The sequence below is a fragment of the Lampetra planeri genome, chromosome 3 (assembly GCF_965212315.1).
Source record: "Lampetra planeri chromosome 3, kcLamPlan1.2.h2, whole genome shotgun sequence".
NCBI classification, from domain to species: domain Eukaryota; kingdom Metazoa; phylum Chordata; class Hyperoartia; order Petromyzontiformes; family Petromyzontidae; genus Lampetra; species Lampetra planeri.
The window spans coordinates 21,518,006-21,535,548 of record NC_136109.1 but is presented as its reverse complement, the minus strand read 5'-3'; positions in this window follow the sequence as shown (position 1 = coordinate 21,535,548).

Below are 17,543 nucleotides of genomic sequence, written 5' to 3'. Positions count from 1 at the left end.
TCACTATAAATCCTTTATATGCGTGGCGGCTAGAGTCCTCTCGTCCTCTGGCTTGAGATGGCTGCCACCTATGGGTCAGATGATTGCCTGCCACCATTAAGCAATTGGTAATTAAATATAAAAAATAATTCCTAAAAAGTGTAAAGTTATGGAAAAAAAATTTCACGAAAATAAATTGTCACGCACACCGAGTCTGTATGCAAAATATCAGCTCGATTGGATCACGGGAAGTGGGTTAAAAAACGACCGAAAGATTTGCACGGTCGTAAGCGCGCAAGCAAGCAAGTGAACTTGATATAAAGGATTTTAAAAACAACAGATCTCTGCCAAGGCTGGGAATTAAACCGAGTTGGATGATCGCCTCCCTCGCACTATGCCAGTCACATGCAGTTGTTTTTACCATACTTGACCATCATGAGACCTCCTTTGCCAGTATTAAATTATGATAATAGGGGCAAGGCCATAGCCATGAAGTCAACATTGGGGGGGACCAAATCTTCTAGGGGGTCTGGGGGTCCGTCCCCCCCAGAAAAAAAATCTAAATATGAAAACGAATTTCCTGCCTAAAATATAAAAAAAAATCAGTAACACATAGGATGGACCTTTTCATTTATTTTTCACAATAATGTCTAATAGTGTATTGTATTAGATTTAATTTTTTTATTTTTTTTTCCTTTTTTGTTTCATTGCATGTAATGGTAGAGATTCGGGATTAATAAAGTACAACCATAACCACAATAATATAAACAGAAATTTATTTTATAGCAATATATTGGGGGGGGGGGGGCATTTTGAGCATATTTTAATATTGGGGGGGATGACAACATAGCTGTATATATTGGGGATGAGTCCCCCCCCCCAATATATATTATAATTACGGCCTTGAATAGGGGTTTCCCCTTTCTGCCAATAAAAAGGCGTCCTCTGGTCTAACGCCAAAAGGCGAACAGCACAAAGACTTTGTGTTGTGTACGCCTTTTGGCCTGCTCTGGTCTAACACTGTTTGAGACTAGGCTCTAAATAAAGCTGTCTCTGGTGTGGACCAATCAGTTTCAAAGGCAATGCACATACTGTCACAGCATGTTTTTATTTTATTTGTTTGCACGTTCACCACAAGTACCTGTGGTTAATGCATTCATGATTCCTTGCAAAAGGTTTCAGTTTGGCGTTGTAACATCTTATCACAGCTGTTTTATTGCCACAAAGGGGAAAACCCCTATTGCCATACTTCACCACGTTGTTTCCGTGTGGATTTAGTGAAGGGTAGTTGGAGATCTGGTGGGTTGGGGGTCAGGGCATGCTCGGCTATAACTTGCTGACGATGTTCAATGACTAATACAGGAGGGGCATTTGCATGAAGTTTACATTTTAGTTTTCTCCCTCGTCGTTTAGTGGGGCAATCCACAACGACTCGTAACGTGGATGTGATGCACGCGATCGTTTCACACCACGTGGCCGACGATTTCGTTTAACATCGAATTCATTTCTGAGGAACGTGCCGATTGATGCTGTCACCGGCGATGTTGGTTGAACGTCAATAACGGAACTTGGGTAGCAGAAGATTGCTCGCCTTAAAGTGTTATGGGGGGGTGGGGGTGGGTTTTCCCCCTTGTTTCTTTTGCTTCACTCTGAACTTTTTTTCTCTTGGGCATTAATGGAATTGCTTTCTTTAAGTCAATAAGACACGTCGCATTGACTGACCATTTCGCACGAGTGACCACGCGTCCGTTGAACGGCAGTTTGGGTGTGGTGGAGTAAAATGCTCAGTACAACACCGTGGTCAATATAATCCATAATAGAGGTTTTTGAGTTAGATCGCGTAAATATATAAATGTGCCGTTAAACTCGCCACCACCCGACACAGCCAATTAGTAAGGTTTGTCACGTAAACAAAACATGCCAATTCGTTACTAAATTTGAAGCTTTCGTGACTGCAAGGATTCATATTCTTAGGTGTTTTCGGTAAAGTCACGTAGGTAAAAAATTTAAATTAATAAAAGTAAAATAACTTAATAAATAAATCACTTGATACAGCTATCGTGCTGTGACAGTTGCACCTGAAGACGGAAGCTTGTGTTGCCTCCGAAACGTCGTGATTTTTATTTTATTTTACTATTATTAATTTAAATTTTTTACCTACGTGACTTTACCGAAAAAAACCTAAGAATATAATTCGTTACTAGTACAGCACACAACCAGAGATGGCTGTCGCCTGATGATGCTGGTTGTAATTACTGGCGAAACGTTGTACACACCGGTATGCTGTACTAGTAACGAATTGGCATGCTTTATTTACGTGACAAACCTTACTAGTTGGCTGTATCAGGCGATGGCGGGTTTAACGACACATTTATGTTTATGCGATCTAACACCTCTATTATGAAAAGTGGTGGTACGCATACATCTCGCCAGCTTGGAAGAATAGGCCAATTACCCTCCCAAAGGGGCTCTTGACAGTTACTCCTAGCAGAGGTCCTTGCTCCAGCAGTGTAGTGACCAAGAGATTACAGGGGTTACACCTTGACTTTTTCACATTGCTACAACACACGGTATAAAATAACATATACATAAAAATAACAGGGCAAAACAGACACAAAATTACACGTATAGTCATGAACACTGCTACGATGTGTGCAGTAGAATGAGCGATCAACTAGTTGAGTACGAAACAAAGTACAATGGTAGGCTATTACAAATTTGCATGTTTGCATATTGATATCCCGCAAAAATGGACAGAAACCAATTTTTTTAAACAAATAATACATAACTCTAACTTAACTGCACGATAGTCTACCTCACCTGGACATGTACCACAAATTTTACGAAACTCAATCAAACCATGTAGCACATCCAGGAAACATTCACCAAAAACCCAGCAACATATATTGTAACCGGCCTTATGAAAATAAATCAAATAAGATCAACTCTATTAGAATGTGTTTAAAGTAGTAAAGATACTTTTTTTGTATTTACTGGATAAGCATTTCAAATATCGTAATTTTTATTCACTCGTGAAAATAAGTTATATTATGCATTTATTTATATTTCGTTCGTGTTTTGGGTTTCAATAAAATGTTTGACGAAGCAAATGTCAGCTTCAGGAGGAAGTTTAGGGGCACTCAGTAGGTTGAGCTTCACTTGGAATGCACGTCTCCAAACGTGCAAAGTTCACGGGCAATACAATTCTAAATTGCATGTAAATCGCTAGTATTTTCCCTGTTTCAAAAATGTCTACGCCTATGCACTTGATTTCTCAGCACTGCCAGGTGGCCAAAACCCGGATTCGAACTGAGGTGCCTCTGATCTGACTTCATCATCATGAACCCCCTTGAGCCAAGCGGCCACCTCAGGCCCCACGTATGTAGTTGAGCACAACCTGAGCCACAACCAAATTGTGAAGCTCTGGCCTTACAATACATTTACATCTGACTTGTGGCCCAGCAGGACCAGAGCATGGAGATGATCATTTGTGAATTGACTCATGGGGACGCCACCGACATGACTAGGGGTTTTGCAGTGGATACTTGGTCATTGTTAAAAAGTAGGGCAAAACAACATAAAAAAGGGTTATCTAGAGCTCCCTCTAGTGGGGGCCCTTCCGCCAATAGTGGCGTCAGAAGGCAATTGCAGGGCTACACCTTTACCTTTTATATTATATGGCAAGTATGGTACAAGACACAGCACCACATTTGCAAATGTGAATCTTTTTAATTTCCACTAATTTTTTTACAAAAACGTCGACAGGGCAGTATAGCAGGCTAATGCTTTTGGTAATGGTCCTTTTTAAGAATAAATATGCAAGTCAAATAGAAATAAGTGCATACCATTAAATCACACCATTATATCTTCTTGGTTCTTTCGGTAAAGTCACGTAGAAGGGAAGTAATAAAATAATAAAAATAAAACATAAAATAATAAAAATAAAACATAATAAAATAATTCTCACGACGTTTCGGCCACACCATTATAATAATGTCCTGCAGTTGGAATACTATCCATGTCTACAATTGCAAACATGCTTTTTTGAACGACATACCTTGTTTCTACCAGCAGGTGGAAGTGGTAAGTAATATTGTGCTGGAGACGAGACATTGAGTCATAGTGGAATGACTCTCGGACTACACAAACTGTAGAGGGTTGCTTTATTTAGGGCGCTTCACGCAGATAACTTGGGCCAGGGATGGCACGCAAGTAGCGACGATGTGCAGACAGCGACGGCGTGAAGACAGCGACGACCCCGATCCCACGGCAGCCTCTCGCCTCCTTTTATCCCCGGCGTGGCCCTTACCCCCCTTTCTCGAACTTTCCGGCCCATTCTCGAACTTCCCTGATGGTTCCCCCTTGTCACAACTCGCCCTCTATTAAAATCAATCTTCTGTAATTACTCGTGACTGCTGGTTCACACACTGTCCCTGTACCCGCACTGTCTCCACACATGCACTGTCTCTACATCACCCCCCCCCTCCTTAAAAAAAAAATCAGTCTTCTCGGCTATTAAAAACAATTTTACAGTGTTTGGGCAGAAGAACCGCTTAAACATTTTAACTCGACGTCCGACGATCGTTAGGGCGGAAGAACCGCATATGTAAAAAACAACCCGCGCCAACCCTGGGAGATCCGCCTCGTGGAATCGCAAACACTTTGACCGGGTCTTTGATGCTGGTCCATCGCTTAGGGTGGATTTCTGTGCCTCTACGGCAACGGGGGCTCGCACAAAAGCCTTGAAGGGGTAGGCTCATCCCTGGACTCTTTGGAGGAAAATGATCAGGCTCCAGCCAGCGGTCCATCGCATGTGGCGGCTTCTTGTGATTCCCCGGACTTCAAGGGCTCGGAAACTGTGGGTGGCACAACGCATTTTTCCTGAGGCACGGTTTCCCCGGCCGACTGCCCCGGCACATCGGACACACCGGTGACCGGCCGCACAAGACTTGGGGATGAGCCGTCTATAGGGGGATGAACATGTCGTTTCAGGCGCGACGGGATGAACAAACCAACGCCGACGTCCTGCCTGAATTCTTACGCACTGTGGCCGTTTGACTTCTACAAACCTCAACGGGGACCATCCTGTATGCTGCCGAGACTCCCGGAACGTGCAAGTCAGAATCTGTCTGGGCCTCATTAACTGCCTGACAGAGCATCGATGTTAAGGTTCTGTGCAGGCGTTCCACCATACCATCTCTTTGAAGATGGTATGGCAACGCTCTAATAGTTTTTGTACCCATTACGTCGCACACTCCGTGCAGCAGTTTGGACGATAAATTCCAAACCTGACCTGTGAGAAGCTGCTCGGGGGCTCCCTCGTCCATCACGTAGCCGTGCAAAAATGCATCGGCAATGGATGCAGTCAAACCATTGGCCACCGGGAAAAATACTCTACCCCGACCAGGATCAATTTATTCCCCTTTTGTGAGCTCGGAAAAGGTCCCAGGATGTCAAGCGCAACCAATTCGTTAATGCGGGACACTGTGATGGACTGCAACGGGGGATTGAGACTTTCTCGCTTGTGGCTTTCGGCGCGCGCAATCAGTGCAACCTTTGACCAAATGGTAGACATAATTTGACATTCCCGGCCAATAAAAGTCTCGTTGCAGGGTTAGCAAAGTTTTTCGATGCCCGAGGTGCATCAACTTATTTTCGTGTACTGCCCGCGTTAACCTACCACGTAGGGAGATGGAAAACACTATACACTGATGTTGCGAAACCTCATCCCACCTCATCAGCAGTCCTTCCTGGTTAGTTTTGGCGTGGCGCCGACGTTTCGGCCACAACGCAAGCAGCCGTCCTCAGGTGAAGACCAGGTCTGTCGGACAGCGTCTCCCCGACAGACCTGGTCTTCACCTGAGGACGGCTGCTTGCGTTGTGGCCGAAACGTCGTGAGAATTGTATTTTATTATGTTTTATTTTGATTATTTTATTATTTCCCTTCTACGTGACTTTACCGAAAGAACCAAGAAGAGGTCTTTCTCCTTTGACCCTGAGTCCTTTCTGAGGTGAGGTGTAAATTGAAACCATGGCCTCCTGTATACCACCGTGGTGTCCCGATTATACATCTATACTCGCTACCGATATACTGATAGAAACTGCACTACACAACAAAAACTCAAAGCATTCTTCATGACCACTTCCTTAAAATAAATAAATAAATGTGCACGCAATGTTGCAAGAAATGGCCCTTCTGAACAGCATATAAACGAAAACTGTAGTTTCCCAGAAAAAATTAGCCTCAAAAGCAAAATCGAGGAAGGTTAGGTTCATTTTGCGTTGTTGCTGTATGTGTTGAAATTTGACAGCCAACCATGGTGTGTGCAGATAAGGAGTATGTTGAAACCAGTTCTGCAAAAAAAGAATGTACTATTTTTCGTTTTTACAGTATAATATTCACCATAAAATTATCGCTAGTTACATATTTTGTTAAACAAGGCCTCAGATTTACAGTATATTTCTGAACCTATACAATTTTTTAAGATGCAATATAACTTTTAGTTTTCGTAAGAGATGTCAACGAGAGCAATACTCTAATGTACGTTTGGGAAGTATTGTAATGTTATTGCATTATTTGTTTCTTTCGTGCATAGAGCATTGTACCAAGTGTAAAATACTTGTGAAAATCAAAAAATAGTTTATAATTGCCACGTAAGTTCCAATTTAATCAATCATGTTCGTAGTACCGTAGTAATTAATAGAATTAACTATACAACCCTTTGTTTAGCAATCTGAAAAGGAAATTTTATTTTTTATCAAGACTTTTTAATACTGTATGTGATGTATTAGATAAAATCTTAATGAATTCGATTCGCTATAAAAAATAAATGAATCTAATTTGGCTGGGAACATTAAACAAAGCATGTTTTACGAAGTTGAACTATGAAGGTCAACATTTGCAACTGAACGCCTGTAAAATAGTGAACACAACATATGAGACAATTATTAAATACTCGCCTTTTGCCCGTCCAAGGACGGGTGTATATTGCAGTAAATCTGAAACTTGCAAGCGAAAATCAGACCGCGACGTGATATTCATTGCATCAATGCGTGTGCAGTTTGTAAGGGCGCGGTGACACACACCTATTTCAATTAAAGGTTATAATCCCTTGTTCATCATGACGTCCTTTTTACTTCGATGTCTCAGCAGCGCTACGGAGACCGCGTGACGTGAGGGTTCTTCCTTTGTAGTGGGGGTTGTCAGTTGACGCCGAGGAGGGGGGAGGAGGCGCCTCGCCCCCCCATGTGGAGTGACGTCAGCCGCTAATTATTGGGGGGGGGGGGGTGTCCATTTGGAAGACGTCACCTGCTCGTGATTATTAATGAGGGGGGGGGGGGGTCCATGTGGAGGACGTAACCTGTTCATGATTATTAATGAGGGGGGCTGATCGACGTGGAGTGACGTCACGAGCGTTGCACACGGACATTCTCGGCTCATTATAGTAGGTAATAATGGGGGGGGGGGGGTGTCCATTTGAAGGACGTCACCTGCGCATGATTATTTATGAGGGGGGCTGTAGGATTTGGAGTGACGTCACTTGCTTCATGATTATTAGTGAGGTGCGGAGTACTCCATCTTGATGATTATATTATTAATGAGGGGTGGGGAGGTGTCCATTTGGAGGACGTCACCTGCTCATAAATATTAATGAGGGGGGGGGGTGGATGTGGCGTGACGTCACGAGCGTTAAGGATATTCCTGGGTGATTATAATAGATATATGCGTGGTTTGCAAATAAGTCTAAAAACTAATGACAATGTTACCCCCTTCCCACACACCTCCATTAAGTTCAAGACTTCACGGAAAAAAAAATCTTGAGAACAGAAGATGTTTGAACTGCAGATTTAACAAAATGTGGTAAAGCTATTATAGGGGATGTTTGTATTTCACTGGAAGTCTTAGTCCACGTGACAAACCAGACTGTAGAGGGAGCTAATGCCAACAAGAGTGGCAACATTACAAGGTTAACAGCATCAACAGTAAATGTAAGCATTTCATGAATTCGTCTGTATGGTGTTAGCCTGGGTTTTTCCATGTTTTAACCGCAGTCTTACCAGTTTTAAATGCAATGACTGCCATAAAATATGTACATGCACATGTCTAAAGTTATGAGGCAGGGTCAATTTCAGATGCCACATGTGTATTAAATCTGAAATATGTAATGGTAAAAATGGGCGGGGCAGCTAATGTTAATGTAAGTGATGGGCAGCGACCACGTCTGTGGTGGGTTTCCCACCAATTAAAGGGCTGCCAGGTAAAAATTAGCATGTTAATGTAAGATCGGTGAGCGGCCTCCATGGTGAGCGCGCTGAGGTGGCTATGTTAATGTGAGAGATTAGCATCTTAATTAGCTGCCCCGCCCATGCTGCTGACATTTGGGCTACGCCCATTTCAAACCTTTGTAAACAGTTTGCCTTTAAAAGCTAACCCCCTTTTCCTGATGACGAACGCTTGCGTTGCGATCGAAACGTCGTAGGTTTTTGTTATTTTCTTTGAACCTATCTACGTGACTTTACCAAAAGACCCAAAAATATGTCACTCCACATGTAGCACCCCCTCCCCCCTCATTAATAATCATGAAGAGGTGACGTCTTCCAAATGTACACTCCCCCTCATTAATAATAATTAGCGGGTGACGTCACTCCACATGGGGGGGCGAGGCGCCTCCTCCCCCCTCCTCGGCGTCAACTTATAACCCTCACTATAAAGGCAGAACCCGCACGTCACGCGATCTCCATAACGCTGTTGAGACATAGAAGTAAAAAGAATGTGATGATGAACAAGGGATTATAACTTTTAAAAGAACGAAGTCTGTGTCACCGTGGCCTTACAAATTGCACACAAATTGATGCAATGAATATCACGTCGCGGTCTGCTTTTCACTTGAAAATTTAAGATTTACTGAAATACACCCGTCCTTGGACAGGCAAAAGGCTAGTGTTAAATAGAGTGCGTCACGGTGGCGAGATGTGAATTACCTCGCCTGGTGTGCAGGAGTTTGTGGGTTCGATCCCGACTCTGACGCCTGCTACTGTATGTTTGGAGTTCTGCACGTCTCTCTCTCTCTCCATGGTTACGTGGATTTTTCGCCGGATCCCCCAGTTTATCCCTCCATGTTTAGAATCACGCGTTTAGAGTTTTTCGGCTGCTATACATTTACACGTGATAAGCAACTTGGTTGGGCTATCGTTTGTGGCCAGGTCGCTTCTGAAAAAAATATCTATATAGCTCAGTGGGCCTTACCTGGTGAAATAAGAAAAGTTTAGTTCAGTTTAACGGTGCTACTGGGACATGCTGGGGGATGGGGAAGGACAACAGACATTGCTGCAAATGACTTGGTGGACGCAAGTTCTGTTGTCCGACTCTCAATTTTGATGCGTTAATTTGGTCACCGTGAAGTTATTTGTGCTGTCGAGGTAGACTTGCAGACGCCATGAACTCCAATACGCGAGGACTACCTACTCAGCATTTGCTCACCTCGGGGTGAAATGGCCACGGCAGTTATCGGTCACCGCTCCTTCTCGTCAAGTGGGCTGTCTGTACGAGAGGTGCAAAAGCGCAATGTGGGGCACAGCGGATCGTATGAAATGAAGTCGCGGGCCGTTCCTCGAACGTGACAGTCTTTGCATGTCCCCCCTTTTGAGTTTTCTTTCTCCGTTCCTGTATGCCAACCCATGTTCTTTTTGACAGTCTTCAACCGCTCTAACTTTTTAAGAACAGGAGTCTGTGAAGTACAGTACTTGCAAGACAGTAAATGCATGGAAGGCCTAGGGTGTGGGAATTTTAATGCAACGGTGACTTTTGAGTGATTGTAAAATGCTGTTTTCACACCCTTGAATTCGAAATGTATTGTTTCAGTAACAAGCTGGAAAGACATCGTTTTTGGTAGTGGGCATGGATCAGTAGTGGGCATGGATCACGAACGGATGGGTCTGCGAGGTGGTAGCAATGCTGATTGTAATGATGCTTCTCGATTTGAAGCTTTCGTGACTACAAGGAATCATAATCTAAATGTTTTTTCGGTAAAGTCACGTAGGTAAAACGACGTTTCGGAGGCAACACAAGTCTCCGTCATCAGGTGGGACCGTCACAGCTAAATTTACTGTATCAAGTGAGGAAAAATCCAAGAAACAAGCTCTTAAATACAAGTTAAGGGCGAGGGGGGGAGGGGCTTATCTGAATGTGGTAGCCAGGGAATGGAATGGTGGGGGGGGCTAAAAGAGAACAATTGGTGCACCTCAACTTGGGGTTGCAGCCGATGTTGGCTGACAACTCCAAAATACAAAATAACAGTACTGTTAAACGCTGGGGATGTCAACACTCGGTAAAGTAGACTAGTACCTGTCAAATAAGATGGTACAAATATGTGTAGTTAAATCTTTTTTACATGGTTAATAACATATTTCCAATGATTACTCAGTTTGTACCCATCATCACGGTTGAAGTTATGTCTGTGTTTGTATATCTGGATGGCTTCGTGTACAAACCTTTGATGGTAGCCAGAAGGTTTGCAGAGCACCTTGGTCTCGGAAAAGACAGTATCATGAGAGCCCACTGCGTTGATTGGCTTAGCAATGATTGGCAACGGCGGAAGACTCAATTTTGCCGTGTTTCAGATCTGACTTGTGCTCGCGGACACGATCGGAGACATGATGTTTCGTTGCCCCAATGTAACAATCACCACAGATGCAACTCAGTTTATAGACTCCAGGGTATTGCAAGTCAGAAATGACATATTTTACAGATGCGATTAGATTACGGATTTTAAGTACTGCACTGAATCGGACTTGGATCTTATGTTTGTTTAGAATTTTGGAGATCTTTTTGGTCACGCCTGCTATGTATGGCAACGTGATCGTTTTGATCGGAGTATCCGTTCATCTCGAGGGCCCGATGTACATGTTTTAATTCACTGGCCAGGTGGTGTTGGTCAGAGATAACATGAGCTCTGTGGTGTAGTATTTTGATGAGAGAATTCTTTTGAGCTGGGTGGTGGTGGGACTCAGGTCTCAAGTAGGAATCTGTGTGGGTGGCTTTCCTGTAGACAGAATGTCCAAGGGGGGACATTCTGTCTACAGGAAAGCCACCCACACAGATTCCTATTATTTTATTTCTATTATCATTTTTTTATTTTTCATTTTTACATACGTGACTTTGCCGAAAAAACATTAAGAGTTTGTAACGATGCTCCTGATGCTGCTTCTAATTAATGATTATTCTACCGATGCTGCTGTTACTGCTGCATCAAAACAATCTTACGCAATTCACACATGCACATCCATGAAACCATCATAAAACTTCCACATTTCCCAGCCAGTTGACTTGTAACATGTGTACAATTTCACGTCAAGATAGGATGACTTTTATCTGTAACAATAAAACATAAGACATTCATGTTCAGCTAATTGCTCTGGAGCAAATGGCTTGCACGTTTTACTATGAAGGTGCCTCTTGCTGCTCATCTAAAGTACTTGCTAGTACCTGACTCCTGCAGTCTTGCATAGCTTTCAGAAGAGATAAATGATAACTCCTGCACATTGAGCATACTATCTCGTCGTGCATCGTCATGCTTTGTCATAAGAGAAACATGCGTAATATGTTTTATATTCGTGCCAACGTGCGGGAGGCCTGCACCGTATAATAATTCTGCATTTACGTTTCTTCCTGCAGCAAACTTAGTCACCTGCAATGTTGGTGTTTCTTGACAGCTGCCTGCGTGCAGACACGCAAATGTGTCTATATTTCACATACAGAAACGCCTTGTAAACGCATTGCCTATTTTAAGTGGAAACCAAAAATTTGCATGACTTGAATGGTATGGTATTTCTGACGAATGGAAATGTAATTTGTTGAAACTACGAGAGTGTAATGGATTTTACAGTTCGGTGCTCAATAATATAAGCCAGTAGAATGCCTCATTACCTTCCAAGTAAAAACAGAACTAACAGAGATTTTCTTTTAAGGTTACAAACAACATTTCTTTCCCGCTGGTATTGTAATGGACAGGGATGCTCAGAAAAGCAGGGCAAAAGAGGCAATTATCCCTGGGCCTCACACAAAGACAAAGATCCCCCTAATAGCCTTAGCAGACTGTTGGGGCGGAACGGCATACAAGGGGTGTGGGTGGCCAGCGCCACGCCCGGCCGCCTTTGTCTCCCTAGTGGCGATGTTGGCACACCACACTAGGTACTCATTTGAGGCTGAGTCGATCTCGGGGAGGCCCATGACTGGCTAAGATAATCGTCACCTGTGTTAGCCGTGAGCGGAAATCGAACTCGGGTCGCACAGCGCTCTAACCATTACACTACCGCTGCTTCACACACAAGAAGCCCCACGACAGGGATTCTGTCCTGGGTCTCCAAACCCGGGCCTCAAGAAATATCTGGGTGGCCCTGATAATGGAGTATTGCTTAAATTCCGTCATTCTTATGAAATATGAAGTACAATGAAACAGTGGAACACTTTTATAGCAGCACCAGGAGTGGAGTTGGCACATTGTTTACCATACTGTGCTATAAACCCCAAGACCTGATTTTGATTCCAGCCCCTCGCTCTTCCAAACCCGCACAAGTCAAAGCATATGATCGAGGCCTGAACATGGGAAGTAATTGCAATTATACACGTGACATTGTGACAACATCGTGCTAATCTTGGCAGTCACATCAATGTAATATATCTGTTACAGTGTACATCTGTTTCATATACCGTAATTAGTAAAACAAGAATCACTTGAAAATTTAAACAATGTTTATATTACATTGTTTTAATTTTCATAATAAAGCTCAGTTCTTTCATGTGGAAATTTTTTACGTCTCATTTCAGTAAGAACAAAGTTTTCCCAGTGTTTGCTAGTCATGACATAATAAAACATGACTTTAAAACTGATGCCATAGTTTTCTATCATTTAAAAAATATCATCATTGCATGACGACTCAAAAAAAAATTAAACAATTGTAAATATACTGCATACAATACATATCCATTGTGTGTGTATATGGTATAAGTATCATTTTTGTCACAAGTGCAGAGTAAACAGTTTGATTCAATGTATTGCATGCACCAATGAACCAATTTATCTGCTGTCACAACTCTTTTGTTGTTGTGCCTTTTGTTTTGGTGCCATTTCTTGTTGTTTTGTTTATTCATTGTTCTGCTTGTTGGTAGGGTTTTCATTTGCTGGGTATTGGCTGTAAGTGGGATTTTATCCTCATATTTATAATAGGTACACAGCGTTATGGGATGCTATTAGCACGAATGGCACTATATGAGATGAAAATAGTATTATTACACTAAACTATTAAATGTAGTATTGTAAGTTGAAGTGTTTAATTGACTGCACATAACTGCATGTACAGCTCACGCAGCAATGCGTAAATACGATGCAACGCATCAAACTTCACCGCTTTTGACCCTGTACACTTACAAAAAAACGAGAACACCGATTAAAAAATACTGTTTGACTATGGCATGCATTTGATCGCAGTGTTACCACATCCATACGTAACAAAGTATATTGTGACGGGGCATTCCCACCACTACTGATGACCTATTGCAGATCTATGCCGGTGGCTACGTGATTGTGTTTGTTTCCACTTGACACACATTGCAACATTTTCTTACCCTTATCTGTTTGGTGCAATCTGAGTATCCATTACTGTCATAGGCAGTCAGGACCCACCGATCTTTCCCAAGTGTAACGAATGTCGGTGACGGCTTTTGCAACATTTATTGCCTTCAACTGCAAGACCCTCTGAACAATAGTAACCCACAATCTTATTTCACTTCTCATTCGTTCGCTTGTTATGTACCCAGTACCAGCTCTTATCAACTGTCCCCATGCCTTTTACACTTCAACAAGTCAGATATCCAAACCAATTTTTTATTTCATTTACATGGAGCCTAAGGTGGCCGGTTGGCTCAGGTGGTTCATAATGATGAAGTCAGATCAGAGGCACTGACCTGGGTTCGAATCCTCGTTTCAGCCCCCTGGGATTAAACAGGTTTCTATGTTTTCCTGCCTCAGCCGCTCTCCCGCTATATATTTTTTTCACCTGATGACGATTGCTCGTGTTGTGATCGAAACGTCGTGATATTTTTATTATATATTTTTTATTTTTTTTTACCGAAAGACCCAAAGAATAGGTTTCTGAAGTGTAGTGTGTTGATAATCTCCCAAATATCAACGACTTACATAAAGGCCCAGTGACTTATGTGTTTTTATGCCGTAACTCATCGCTTTCTTCACTCCCATTGTCTATGCTGTATGGTCACTGCAAGAAAATTTGTGGATATCACACCTGATGACGATTGCTTGTGTTGCAGTCGAAACGTTGTGAGAATTTAATTGTTTAATATTTGTTTAATTTTATTGTTTCCCTTCTATGTGACTTTACCGAAAGAACCAAGAATATAACATATACAGTATACTAAAAAAAAAAATATATATAATTATAATAACACTTTGTGATCTTAAAATCTCATCATTGCTTCACTGATTCTTCTTTAAAAAGTACAAATAATGTTGAAACAGATCATTGCTGTAACTATACATTGCAGGCATCAATGGTTACCTTTGATCTGAGACTGAAGTAAAAAAAAACTGTTCTACAATTTTGCTACTCACATGAATGCCGCCTCATAAAAAAGTGTAGTGACATTTTGTGGAAATGTTAATAAACTGTTCAGGTGTTTCTTATGAAATGACATAATTATCACCGTCAGCACGGAAACAAATATTTGATCACCAGTCCTCTTGCCTCTCATTTGGCCAGGTCACTTGCAGTTGTATCGCCAAGAATCAATTCATCAGGGACGTGCGGTCAGGGGAGGCAGGGGAGGCAGAGCCTCACCTGCCATGCTCCAATGAAAATAGCTGTTACGATAAGTAAAAGAAAAGAATGATCGAATGAAATAAATATTAAGATTTTTCCACGGATCTGTGTTATAAATTCCAATCATTTTTATAGTCAAAATCGCCAAATTTGCGGAGCTCCGCTGCAAATACAAGAAGTGACGAGAGGTGAGGCAGCGACGAGCTCAGCCTCCCCTCTGATTGTGCAACCCCTCAGTAACTGGATGGAGCGCGGGCAATAAGCGCGTGCCTGTTTCTATCTCAGTATGTCCCCAATGTACTCTTTGTAGACCCCTTCATTTCATGTCCTCGCCTTCCATACTCCAGGTAACTTATTTCACGTATGTGTATAAAGATATTTAGGCTCGCTGGTCTCGTCATGAAACGGCAATGAAAAAGCACCAGGGGAGGCAGCTATCACATCTGCCTCACTGAGGGGGACGAGTCTAACACGCCCCCCTCAGTGAGACCACGCCCCCTCCGCGAGGCCACGCCCTCCTCAGTGTGTGAATCTGACTCTGACACGAGCCAGTGCCTCCCCAGCCATTGACCTCACCGCACGCCACTGCAATTCACAGTTATGCAAATAAGCACTTCCTCAAAACCACTTTGTTCTGTTTGATGGTATGAATCTAGCTAATTTGCCTAAACTATCCTATAACACCCAACTCCTTTATACAAATAGTTACCTTGTGGCTTCCTTTAGGTGGGAAAGACTAGAGGTGGCGAGGTGGCTCAGAGTTGAGAGCGCTGGAATGGCCCCACTGCTTTATTTACTTTTCTTTTGAGGGCAGTGTTATTGGTGTGTGTGTGTTTGGGAAAGCAATGTGTTGTTTAATCTTGATTTGAAGCTTTCGTGACTGCAGGAATCCATACTTTTTGGTTCTTTCGGTAAAGTAACGTAGTTAGAAATAAAATTAAATATAAAATAAAATAAGTCACAACTACGTGACTTTACCAAAAGAACCAAAGAGAATGTGCTGTTTATGTAAAAATTAGCTGGAACCCCATTAAAATATTTAGAAAAGTCAGCTGCTGTATGATGGAAATCAAATACAGTGCAGTATGTATAGTGACATGTTAATAGGCATATTGACTTATTATTGTTACTCCAGGATTTGTTGTACAGAATTCATCTTAAATGTGGTGATGTGCGGGACTAACATTGTGGATGCTGTGATCCGCAAGGTTATGCAATTCTTTACTCCGCTTATTCACAAGGGAAAAAAATGTGGATCATAAGAGGAATAAGGTCGTAACGAAAAGTTTACATGGATCCCTATATCTCACTTGGATAATATTATCACAGATATGTAATGTAAGACATGTATTAACTCCAAGCATTCTCATACATTCCTGTTTTCCATTAAAAAAAAAAGTCAAATCTGTTTGTGTAGAAGTATAAACGTTCATGAATTTGTAGTTTACTCAATGTGAATATTAGAAGCTGACTTCTTCTGTGCAGAAAAAATGTTTAACAAAAGAAAAAATTAAGTCTGTGTGTAGTATAATGTGTAGTACAATAATGTATTCGGGGCCGAAGGGTGTACAGTATAATACGCCTTTTAAAATTACACAACGCAAGCAGCCGTCCTCAGGTGAAGAACAGGTCTGTCGGAAAGACAGCGTCTGAATGAACAATAAACTTTGAATGAACATTCGGACGCTGTCTTTCCGACAGACCTGTTCTTCACCTGAGGACGGCTCCTTGCGTTGTGGCCGAAACGTTGTGAGAATTGTATTTTTTATGTTTAATTTGTATTATTTTATTATTTCCCTTCTACGTGACTTTACCGAAAGAACCAAGAAGATACTGCACTGCACTTTCGTTTTCCACACAACCAGAGCCTGGTCTCCACCAACTGATTTCCAGAGGTGTGGACTCGAATCATGTGACTTGGACTCGAGTCAGACTCGAGTCATGAATTTGATGACTTGCGACTCGACTTGGACTTGCATAACAATGACTTTGTCCCACCTATGAGATGTGGACTCGAGTCATGTGACTTGGACTCGAGTCAGACTCGAGTCATGAATTTGATGACTTGCGACTCGACTTGGACTTGCATAACAATGACTTTGTCCCACCTCTGCTGATTTCACAGGCCCCTTCACCTTATAAACCCAGTGATGCACGCATTGGTGCTTGTGCGCCAACACTTGTTCACACATATCAGCCAAAGACCATTAATTTGTGCTGCCATCCCTTCACCTTGCATGCTCTCAGTTGACTCAGCAGCAAGTGGGACAGGGAGGGGAAATGCTGTGATTGTACTTCAAGAGTCCTCTGGAAACCCAATAGCACAGATGCCAAGCATTTGCCTTATAATAATAATAATAGTTCAATTTATAACGCGCGCAAATTTGCAGACGTAGTGGCCGCAACTTAGAGGCGCGGAGCCAAGCTCAGAGTCGCTCGAAAGCATGATTGTAGAGTTGAGTTTTTAAGTCTCTCTTGAAGGAGGCGATTGAGGTGATGCTGCGAATGTGCAGAGGGATAGCGTTCCAGATTGTTGGGGCTGCCACCGAGAAGCGGCGCATAAACATGACCATCCTGGATCTTGGTATCAAGAGGGAGGTCGTGAGTCGCGCTGCGCAGGCATCTGCCGTGTGCTGAGCTGCAAGTTGTCAATAATGAAGAAAGGTACGGCGGGCAGGCGGATATGAAGGCATGGTGGCAGAGGCAGGCGGTCTTGTATGTGACCCTAC